The following is an 11,323-nucleotide window of genomic DNA, read 5'->3' as shown; positions in this document are numbered from 1 at the left end:
AAACTTCATTCTCATGATTGTCTCTTTATTTTTTTTAAAATATATTTTATTGATTTTTTACAGAGAGGAAGGGAGAGAGATAGAGAGTTAGAAACATCGATGAGAGAGAAACATCGATCATCTGCCTCCTGCACATCTCCTACTGGGGATGTGCCCGCAACCCAGGTACATGCCCTTGACCGGAATCGAACCTGGGACCCTTCAGTCCACAAGCCGACGCTCTATCCACTGAGCCAAACTGGTTTCAGCATGATTGTCTCTTTAATTCTTTGAGGTTTTGTAGGTATACAATCATATCTTCAAATACTGACAGAATTGTTTCTTCTTTCAGTGTAATTTCTGTTGGGGTCCAACTCCAGCCAGTCCAGGGGTCCCCCAAGGTGTGGACGGAGTCGGCGAAGAAGGAATGACACGGAGACAGCGTTCAGTTGATCAGCAGCCTAGCCAGGATCTCCAGCCAAGTTCTGATTAGGATCTCCACCCAGGTTCTGTAGCCATGTTCTCTCACTAGGTTCTCCAGCCAGGTTCGCCAGGTTCTCCAGGTTCTCCAGCCAGGTTCTGTAAACAGGTTCTGTCCAGGATCTTTTGCCATGTTCTCTAGGTTCTGTCTCTAGGTTCTGTGTCCTGCTGTCTTGTTACATCTGTATTTATACCAGTTGATTCCAATCCTATCAATCTCTATTCCAAAGGTTAGGGCGTTTCTTATCTCCATTCCAGGGAGTAAAGATTATGTAGTTTAAGCGTGATTGTTCGTAGTTAGAGTGATTAACTACCCGCCTGGCACTTAAGGGGTTTTATTCCCTCCCTAACTTCAGGGAAAAATCCCTACCTGGGGAAACAACCTTTCTTGGAGAGGTGACCTTGGTTAAAACACATAGCACTAAGGGGAGCAAACATATTAAGAACAGTATGACATATATGCCAGGTCCCTTGAAACATATGCTGTGCAGATGTTTCTTACCTGCAGCGACTGTGTCAAGCAGCAAGGATGAACCGGCTTCCAGCAAATTTCTTTTCCCTTGTTGACTACCTAGCCTAAAATATTCAGTATGATGATAAGCAGAGTGGTGCTAGAAGTAATCTTTTTCATTCTATCATTAAGGGTATTTGGGGGGATTTTTATATGTCATGTAGGGAAGTTTCTTTTTACTTCATCTTTGCAAAGGACTTTTTTGCCAAGTTCTCATGAATGCATGTTGAATTTCATTCAATGCTCATTCTAAGTATGTTAAAATGGCTTCATGATTTTTTTGTTTTAATGTGTTACTGGGTTGAACTATAGTGAACACTGCTTTTCTGATGTTAAAGCAATATTATATTCCTAGGATAAACCCAACTTGGTCATAATCTTTTTATACATTATAAGATTAATTTTCCTACTATTTGTTTGGGATTTTATATTTATATTCATGAATAAAATTGGATTGTAATTTTCCTTGAACTATTTTCCTAGGCTTAGGCACTGATAAGTTGGGCAGTATTTTCTATATTTCTATCTCCTTGAAGAATTTTTGAAAGATTGGAATAGTATGTTTCTAATAACTGTCTCTAAGAATTAACCTGGAACACCACCTGGCCAATTATTTGGTATAGGTTTCTATATATGCCCATTAATGAGGCTGGTTCATTGTGTTGTTCAAATCTATATTTTTACTGGTTTTGCTTGTTTGTTGGTTAGTTGGTTGGTTTGCTTGAACGCCTCATGACTAAGAGAGAAGACGGTGAATTTGTAAAGATCTTGTAATTTTCGAAATATTTTCTTTATTCATTTTTTGAGACTATGTTGTTAGGTATACATAAGTTCACAACTGTTTATATTTTCCAAGTGATTTATTTACCTTATCATTATTAAGTGACTCTCCTTATTTTCAATGCAACTTTTTATTCTAAAGTTTATCTTGTCCACTATTGATATAGTCAAGCCAGCTTTCTTTTGTATATGCCCATTCTACATGTTTCATAGAGAACATACAATTATCTTAAAAATGAAATAATCTGATAATTCATATCTTTAAAAAAAAAGTCTATTCATATAAATGGAATCATTTGGCGCACTTGATGTATTATGGTTACTGGTATATTTGTATATATTTCTATATTTATATTTGTCATTTTTATTTCTAGGTTCAACTTTACTCCTCTTCCTGCCTTCATCCTTCTTCTTTGCTTTATTTCACTTGGTTTTATTGAATTTTCCCCATTATCTGATTGTTTCTACTTTATTTTATTTTTTTTTATTGTTTCTACTTTAAATGAACCATTTGAAATTAAGTTGCAGACATTGTGACATTATTTAGACAAAATCGATATGTGCTCTATTTTTATTCTTTTGTAATTCTCTTTTTAACAAACATATTCAACAAAGTCTATAGTTATTCAGTATGTTTATTCTCCTCCAGAATAATACAATAATTGAAATACTTTAATTTTGTTCATTCCACTAGGGATAATATTTGGTTTTCATGCTATTATTTTCCAATATTTTAGTTCTACTTTCGTTGCTGTTGTTACTCTTACAAATCAAACATTTTCAGTAGTATTATTTTATGTTGTCAACATTTGGTTAGACTTACCCACATTTTTACCATTTTCTTGACTTACCATTTCCTCTTGCATTTCCTTCTGGAATTATCTTGACTTGTCTGGAAATGTCTTTTTCCTCTTTCTTGAAGGATACTTTTACAGGATATGAAATTCTAGGTTGACAATCACTTTTCCCCAACACTTTAAATATTTAATTCTATTATAGTCTGCCTTCCATTTGAGGACATTTTGTTTCAGGATGCTTTTTAGATCTTGTTTTTATTTGGGGGTTCTGTAATTTCACTATATTATATTTAACTGTGGATTTCTCCTTTTTTCTGCTTGGGAATTGTTTTAATAATCTGAAGATTCATGACTTTCATCAGTTTTGGAAAATTATCAATCATTATTACTTCAAATATTGTTGTACCTTTTTCTCTCTATTATCACATTTGGAGATCTAATTAGACATATTTTAGATTGTCATACTCTATTCTCCATACCAGTTAGCTTCTTTTGTATATAATTAAAAAATAACTTAGTATCTCTATGTGAATTTCTTCAAATCTATATTTCATGTCACTGATTCCCTCTTCAGCTAATGAAAATCTACATTTTTTTAATTTCTGTAAGTTCTCTTTAGTATTTTCTCCTTATTTCTGCCAGGTAATTTTATTTATTTATTTATTCTAAATATATTTTATTGGTCTTTTTACAGAGAGGAAGGGAGAGAGATAGAGAGTCAGAAACATCGATGAAAGAGAAACATCCATCAGCTGCCTCCTGCACACCTCCCACTGGGGATGTGCCCACAGCCAATGTACATGCCCTTGACCAGAATCAAACCCGGGACCCCTCAGTCCGCAGGCCGATGCTCTATCCACTGAACCAAACTGGCCACGGCTCTGCCAGGTAGTTTTAAACAATCTTTGCTTCTTGTTCATTTTTGGATTCTCTTTCTTATTTTTTTAAAATCATAAACATGCTTATTTTCTCATTTGTGTCTAATTATGGCAATATCTATGGTCTGATTATATTGCTTGTTGTTTCTGTCTACTTTTAGGTCTTATTTGAACTGTTTTTAATAAAGTCTTATTATAATTGTGACTGTGTGGGAATTTTTCCTGGGTTAAGTGGTGTATTAGTCAGGGTTCTCCAAAGGAAACACACTGATATTGTGTGTGTGTGTGTGTGTGTGTGTGTGTGTGTTTATTATAGGAATTGGGTCACATGATTATTGAGGCCAAAAAGTCCCATGATGTGCCATCTGGAAGCTGGAGGACCAGGAAAGCTGGCGGTGGAATTCAGTGTGAATCCAAAAGTCTGAGAACCAGAAATGCTGATGACGAGGGCAGAAGAAGAAATATCCCAGCCTAGGCAGAGAAAACAAATTCACTCTTCCTCTGCCTTTTTGTTCTATGCGGCCTCTCAAAGGATTGGGTGATGTCCACCACATTGGGGAGGACAGATTTTCTTTTCTCAGACCACTGATTCAAAGGTTAACCCCTTCCGGAAACAACCTCAGACACACCAGAAATAACATTTACCAGCTATCTGGGTGTCCCTTAGCGCAGTTGAGTTGGCACATGAAATTAACCATCACAAGCAGCAGTCTGCTAGAGAGGATATGAGTTTGCTTCTGCCGTGTGCCTGGAGCATTGCCAATCTAGGACCACTTTAAATTTGTGGCTTGACATTTTTCTGACCACAAAGCTCGTGGAAATTTGGGTCTAAAATCTAAATTCTCAGGAGAATATTATTCTTCCTCTACTGAGAGCTAATACTAAGATATAGACAAGTTTATTAGTCATCACCCTCCAGTGGGGTAGATATAAAATTAATTAATTATTATTATTTTTTTACTAGAGGTACAGTGCATGAAATTCACACATGGGTAGGGTCCCTAGCAGCTGCCAGCTGCTGGCCAGGCGTTCCTTCATTCCACACCGCCCCCTGGTGTTCAGTGCACATCATAGCGAGTGATCAAACTCCCAAGGGGACACTTTGCATATTAGGCTTTTATATATATAGATTTTAAATTAATTTTAGAGAGGACGGGAGAGGGGGAGAAAGAGAGAGAGAGATAGAAAGATCAATGATGAGAGAGAATTATTGATTGCCACCGAGCCATGACGGCTGGGTGATATAAAAAAAATTTCTTTTAAACATTATCCTTTGTCTGAGAGATGTTGACTTGATGTGGTGATAGCCTAGCCAACTTGCCAGTGTGCAGAGGCCTTTGACCTTGACTGAGGTGGTTAGATGATTTCAGATGCCTTGCCACCAGGATTCCTTCTGCATTTCCAATTTAACTTTTGTGTCAGAGGATTTCCTAAGTTTTCTTGCAAATTTGGCTTTAATTTTAAAGGATATTAACATATATTCTACCCAGCTATTTTTGCTGTTTTGCAGTGTGAGCCTTATTTCAGGATATCTAGGCTGCCATACAGCTATATCTGTTGCTTGTTTGTTTTGTTGTTGTTTTTTTAATATATTTTATTGATTTTTTACAGAGAGGAAGGGAGAGGGATAGAGAGCCAGAAACATCAATGAGAGAGAAACATTGATCAACTGCCTCCTGCACGCCCCCCACTGGGGATGTGCCCGCAACCAAGGTACATGCCCTTGACCGGAATCAAACCCGGGACATTGAGTCCGCAGGCCGACGCTCTATCCACTGAGCCAAACCGGTTCTGGCTGCTTGTTTTTTAATATATAATCATATTGTTTTGTTTTCATTGTATCGCAGCTATTCCCCTTGGTAAACAATTCTGATTTTCCATTTTTATTCATGAAAGAAGACATAGAGGGGGCTTAACTGCAAACCTGGTTTGCCTCAGTGATTCCGTGATGCCAGGAAGAATTGAGTTTCTGGTCATCTCTATGCTTTTTTAAAAAAATATATTTTTATTGATTCCAGAGAGGAAGGAGAGGGATAGAGAGATAGAAACATCAATGATGAGGGAGAATCACTGATTGCCTGCCTCCTGTGTGCCCCACACTGGGGAGCTAACCCTCTGGTACATAGGTCAGTGCTCAACCACTGAGCCATGCCTGCCAGCCTCTATGCTGTGTTTTTGATAAAGGAGCTATCTTTAACCTGGAATCAGCTCCCCATGATGGAAAGATGGCAACCAACAATTCAGAGACCACTTGCTTCTCCTTCCACCCGGCACAAGGAAAGAGGGTTCTGGAAACTTCCTTAGAAGAGTGGGAAATGTTCTGAAGTATGGTACCTAGTTGCTTTGTTTAACAATGGTCAGGTTATTCTGATTTTCTGAATTGTATAAATCATCCCATTCGATTGAATGCCTTATTGATTGAATGACTATTCCATTGATTGTTATCATACTGGTCTTAGAGAGCACATTCTTCTGTACCTGGGAAACAGGACAGCACAATTACCCTAAATTGTTTTAGTGGCCACAGGTGGTGCGTTCCAGCTGACTTAGTGGTCCCGAGACCAGGACAGCACAATTACTCTAAACTGTCCTGACAACTCAGTGGTCGGGAGACCCGAGGGCTCTAGATAATGTGTTTCTATCAACTCAGTGATCCAGAGACCCAAAACTGTAATTTAGATTACATGCCTAAGTTTAACCCAGGTTACCCAAGGACTCTAGATAATGTATTTCTGTCAATTCAGTGACCCCGAGACCCGAAACTGTAATTAACATGCTTAATTCTGCTTCTGTAATCTGCTTTTTTGGGAGCCAGGTGCCACATTCCAAACCCTGGGATGTAATCAATACCTTTGTGATTTTTGCCTATATAAGTCTGGCTTTGCCACCATCTTATGGCTATGAGATTTGGGAATGCCCCCTCATAGTCCCGGATTGCAATAAATGTGACTCTTTAATTCGACTTCTTGAGGCGTCCTTCTGTGATTCGCGGGGTACGTTACAACAGTTCCCCTTCTCCCCCAAGCCCAGGAACCCTCTCTGCCACATCTCACTGGCCAGAGTGGGGTGTGTTTGTCTCTGAAGCGGGGATCTGGCAGAGAACAGGATTCGGCTGCTAAGCCAAGTGACCGTATGCCCACCTTCTGCACTGGGCGGGGCTGGCTCCCCAAGCTGGTGGTCTGCTCCCGGGAGGTGCGCATACCCCAACAAAAATTCCAGAATGTTGCCCAAAGAGCAGGGAATGAATGCTGAGAAAAAGCACCACAGGAGGGCTGAACGTAGAGACTCACAACTCCCGGGTGTGTAGTGGCCTTGGGGGTTTGGGGAGCACCTGTGTCATTCCTCACGGGCTCCAAGCACACCATTCACAACAAATTAGTGACTTGCCACCAGGAGAGAACAGCCCTGACCTATTTGCTAAAGATGGTCTTGGAGGGTCTTCTCCTTGGAATAACCTGGACACAGGGCAGTAGGAGAGAGGGCAGGACTGGGGCATGCGCAGCACAGTCCCCTATGGTGGATGTAGGGGCGAGGGTGGAAGAATTACCAGGAAAGTCCAGCTCCCAGGAAACCTGCCAGGAGGGAGCCACGGCAGCAGGTGACCGGAATGAAGTAGGTTTTCTGGGCTTCCCCCTCATCCTAAACCGGTGGTCGGCAAACTCATTAGTCAACAGAGCCAAATATCAACAGGACAACGATTGAAATTTCTTTTGAGAGCCAAATTTTTTAAACTTAAACTATATAGGTAGGTCCATTGTTATTAACTTAATTAGGGTACTCCTAAGGCTTAGGAAGAGCCACACTCAAGGGGCCAAAGAGCCGCATGTGGCTCTCGAGCCAGCTGGGTGTGTTGCAAACAGCATTGGCGAGAGCCACTTAAGGAGGGAGTGGTGGGGGTGGGAGCCTGCCTGCTAGACCAAAGTTTATCTCACTCCCTTTCCTCAGCCCCCTGTCCCTTGCCTTGGGTGGGCGGGGACTCCTGGCGCCCCTGCTGGGACGTCCCCAGGAGGGGGAAGGGACTTGGGACCCAAGACAGAGAAGGGGGCTCAGGAGGACTGGGGGGTGGGGGGTGGGGCGTCCTCGGGCGCTCGTGCCTGGGTCAGCGGTCCCAGGGCCTCGCCGAGGACACAGGGGCCAGGCAGGGCTGGGGGCAGAGCTCGGGCAGCCGTCGACAGCAGCTCGCCAAGCAGCAGCTCCCGGGATTACCAGGGGTCCCGATCGGCGTTCCCGGGAATCCCCTCCTTAGTTAAAATCGAGTCCTCGGGCTGGAAGCGCCCACGACCGTCGAGGTCCAACGGACCGGGAGGGAGACGCTCCCCTCCCGGCCCTAACGTGCCGCGAGGAGACTGGGCCGGGGAGCGTCCCCAAGTTCCCTCTGGGCCCCGCCCCGGGCCCTGGAGCGCGTCCCGGTCCTTCCCCCGGGACCGCCTCCCGCCCCTCCCCGCCCCCTCCCGCCCCTCCCGGATCTGCCCGCGCTCCGGCCGCCCTGCTCCGAGCCCGGAGACTGGGACCTGCACTGGGGGTGTTGCCCTGGGCACTCGGACGCCGCCTCCCAGGATTAAAGCGCGAGCCCGGGAGGACCGGAGACTCCCGCGCGGGATCGAGGAGGACACGAGCTCCGTGGGAGGCGTGGAGCAGGAAGAAGGGAAAGAGGCGGGGGCGCCGGGCCCCGCGTGCGGCAGGTGAGCGTCCCTGTGCGGGGTGCGGGGTGCGGGGTCCCGGGCGCAGGAGGGAGAACCTGGGAGGCGAGGGCGACCCGTGCGCGGTGGGGAGGCGGCAGGTGGAGCCGGGTGTGCGCAGGGCGACCGCGGCCGGTCCGGGACGCGCGAGGTTGAGCGGGGCGAAGGGCTGTCCGTGGGGGCAGGGAGGGTGCCATGTGCCGGGGGCCCAGGGGCGCGCCGCTCGGAGACCCCCGGCAACACGCGGCTGCGGGGCTGGGGCAGACTGCCTGGGGGTCCCTGGGCAATTGGCCGAGGGCGAGGGTGCCTCGGGGCCCTCGGGTGGGTCCCCTCGGTGGGAACCGGCCCCGCTCCACCTGTCTGTCCCCTGGGCCTCGAGCTGGGGACCGGGGTGCGCCTTTTTCCTTTTTCCTCCGGGAACGAGGAAGAAGGGGGTACGTCGGCCCGTTTCTTTGTTTCGGGAAAATCTCTGCAGCCCCGGAGTGTTACCTGAACTCCTTCTGCTTCTCCGTTCCCTCCGGGGTCGGGAGAAACTGGAAACTCGCTGAGATGCCCGGAGCGATACGGCCGGCGCGGCGGGGACGGTGGGGAAAGGCGGCCGGAGGGTCCCGCGCGAGGCCCGGACGCGGGAGGGACCGCCCGCCGCCCCAGCCTACGCGGCGACACGGTAGCGGCGACGGGAGCCGGCCCCCCGGGCACCGGGCCCCGCAGGAGCCGGTCGGGCGGGGCGGTCCTGGACCCGGGGCGCGCGCTCCCTGCAGGAGAAGCCGGGCCCCGGGCGCTCCGGTCAACCGCCTGCCGGACCCGGGACCGTGGCCGGGCAGCCAAGCGCACCAGCCGGGCAGTGGGCACCTTGCCCGCGGCCCTCGGGTCCTGCGGGAGAATTGCTTTACGGCCTCAAAGTTGGTGCGTCCACATCGCAGACGCCTGCTTGCACGTGGCCACCGGCCCTGGCTCAGGCCCAGGCCTCTGCGTGCCCGCAGTCCCACGCACGCAGGTGTCGCGCGGGGCCGCCCTGCCCGAGGCACAGCGCAGTGGCCCCCCAATTTCTTTTCCGGGTGCCCAGGCTTCAGGCTGCGGGGGGAATTCTAGTGGCTCCTTTGGGAGGGAAATAAATGACGGCACAGCGTTCGAGGTCGACCTGGTCAGCCGGGTTCCCCAGGGCCCAGCCTCAAGGCTGCGTACCCCTCAATTCAAACTCGCCGGGTAGTCCCTGCGCTACAATAAGGAGGGACTCAGGCGCATGGATCCTTGCGCTCCTGGCGCCCACAGCTGTGGAGAGTCACTCACAGAATGGAAAGTTACAAAGGCAGCATGGCGAGTTCTAAGATGTTTAGGAACTAGAGTGGGGGAGGGTTGTTGACTTTGCCTGGGAGGTGGGAGGGTCCCCAGGTGTGAGAAAAGAGCCAACCACCGGGGACTAAGGGTGGGGTCAGGGAGTGGGGCTGAGCTGACCAAGGCCAAGGGACCTGGGGACACAGGCACTGAGGGAGCCAGGGTCCTCGGCTGCTGCTGCTGCTGGGTGAGTGGGAGGGGTCTGGTGGGCCAGGGGATGGGGATCCCTCTCAAGAGGGTTGCTGGCTGCTCCCCCAGCTTTACCAGAGGTGGGGCCTGCCTCCATCCTGCACCCCAGCCACCCTGCTGGGCAGATGAGGTTAGAGTGGAAGGCAAGGGCTCCAACTGAGCGAGCAAACAGGAGGTGGGTCCTCTGGGCTGGGCCCCCTCCTGGTTGGCCATTCACACCTGTTTCTGTCTTTCCAAAATAGCAACTGGTGAGCAGCATGGGCCTTTGTGCCTAGGTTGGCCATTTGTTTGGTCCCCAGTGACTTCCTTCTCATGGATGCCCCCAAGGTCAACCTTCTAGCAACAGGGTTGTGAGCGCCTTGGAGCTTGGCACCTACACCCTGGCTGCCCTGCCCCGGCCAGTCACCTGAACTGTAGGAGCAAATTTGGCCCCACTGGTCTTAGAGTAACAGCAAGTCAAACATGTGGCACTTCCTTCTAGCGAGGCATCGTTCCTTACCTATTTAATGCAGTGGAAGGAGCTGAGGCAGGGAGGTGAGGTGACTGTCCAAGGCCCTGTGGAGAGAACTGGGGGTGAGGGCAGGCCCTCTGGCTCTGGGCTGGCATGGGTCACTTCCCTTGCCTTCCTCCAGGAGGTTTGCATGTGTGAAAGCCAGAGGAGAGAGGAAAAAGGGGAGCTGAGGTCAGGCCTGGGGGCCTCAGGTGAAAGGGCCGGGCTAATGTCCCCCCTGGGCTGTGTGCTGACCCCTTCCAGAGTGACCCCAGAGGGACTCCTCAGGGGCTGACCTCCTTGGGTGATGAGGCATCGAGGGACAAGATGCTGGTGAAACGTCCTGTGGATGGTGCAGCCTAGTCACATGCACAGGACAGCATGCCTGTGATCATCGTCCTCTTCTGGGCGCACTGACTGCCTCTGGGTCCAGCCTGTGGGGAGGGGGCGGTCCACAGGAAGCGTAGACCAGGACCCGGGCTGGTGACGGAGTCCTGGGGGAGCTTTGTCACAGCATGGGGTCATTGCCTTGGTTCAGTTACTGCATTAGACTCTAGAAGCAGCGAGTCTATTTTTCTAAACCTTCCAGAAAATTCAGTTTGGCAACTGCCTCTCAAGTCCAAGCCTTGGGCCTGGAAGCAGAAAGGCAAGGTGAGCGGGTCGATTTATGGTCGGTTTGGGTTACTTAAGGCTTGGAAGCCATGCCTGCTGGGGAGGAGGGGGGAGAGGGGTCTGGAGAGGCATTTAAGGCCCTCAGGGCTTTCCCACCTCTGTTCTCTCCCACTGCTCTGGACCCCCAGAGGGGTCCCCCTTCCCACACTTGCTGGGCCCTCCTTACTCTCCAGGGTACCTGCCCTGAGGTGGGATCTGCCCCCCTCCCGACATCCGGTGGCTTTGGGGCTTGGGGTGAAAAGGTGTCAGGACCTAAGAGCAGAGATCTGCCCTGGGCTGGGCTTGGTGAGCCCCTTCGGCTCGGCTCGGAGTAGGGGAGCACCGCAGGCCATCTTGGGGAGCTCTGGCTTGCAAGACCCCAGGGCGATGGGCCCTGGTATAAGGAAGGCGACATCCAACTACATGTACCATCCCCGAGACTAGCAGAGGCCGGGGCTGATCACACAAGCAGTTTTGGGAGACCGTCTAGAGGAGGAGCCTGAGGTCAGGCAGCCTGGGCCTGGCTTGTCCTCACCCCGGACAGTGGTTGGAAG

General features: G+C 49.1%; 1 protein-coding gene across 2 annotated transcripts in view; it reads left to right on the top strand.

The window, feature by feature from the left end:
* Positions 1-7,949: 7,949 nt before the first annotated feature.
* TMPRSS2 (transmembrane serine protease 2) overlaps positions 7,950-11,323 on the top strand; it is a 30,432-nt gene continuing 27,058 nt past the window's right edge. Inside the window, exon 1 of one of the 2 annotated variants that reach the window (XM_059686505.1) lies at positions 7,950-8,107. The gene's annotated coding sequence lies outside the window, so the exon portion shown is untranslated. Of the gene's footprint in view, positions 8,108-10,744; positions 10,770-11,323 lie in introns of those variants that run through there. The other variant, XM_059686504.1, reaches the window with a different exon arrangement.

This window comes from Myotis daubentonii, chromosome 3 (genome assembly GCF_963259705.1).
Source record: "Myotis daubentonii chromosome 3, mMyoDau2.1, whole genome shotgun sequence".
NCBI classification, from domain to species: domain Eukaryota; kingdom Metazoa; phylum Chordata; class Mammalia; order Chiroptera; family Vespertilionidae; genus Myotis; species Myotis daubentonii.
This window is presented reverse-complemented; position numbering and strand designations above follow the sequence as displayed.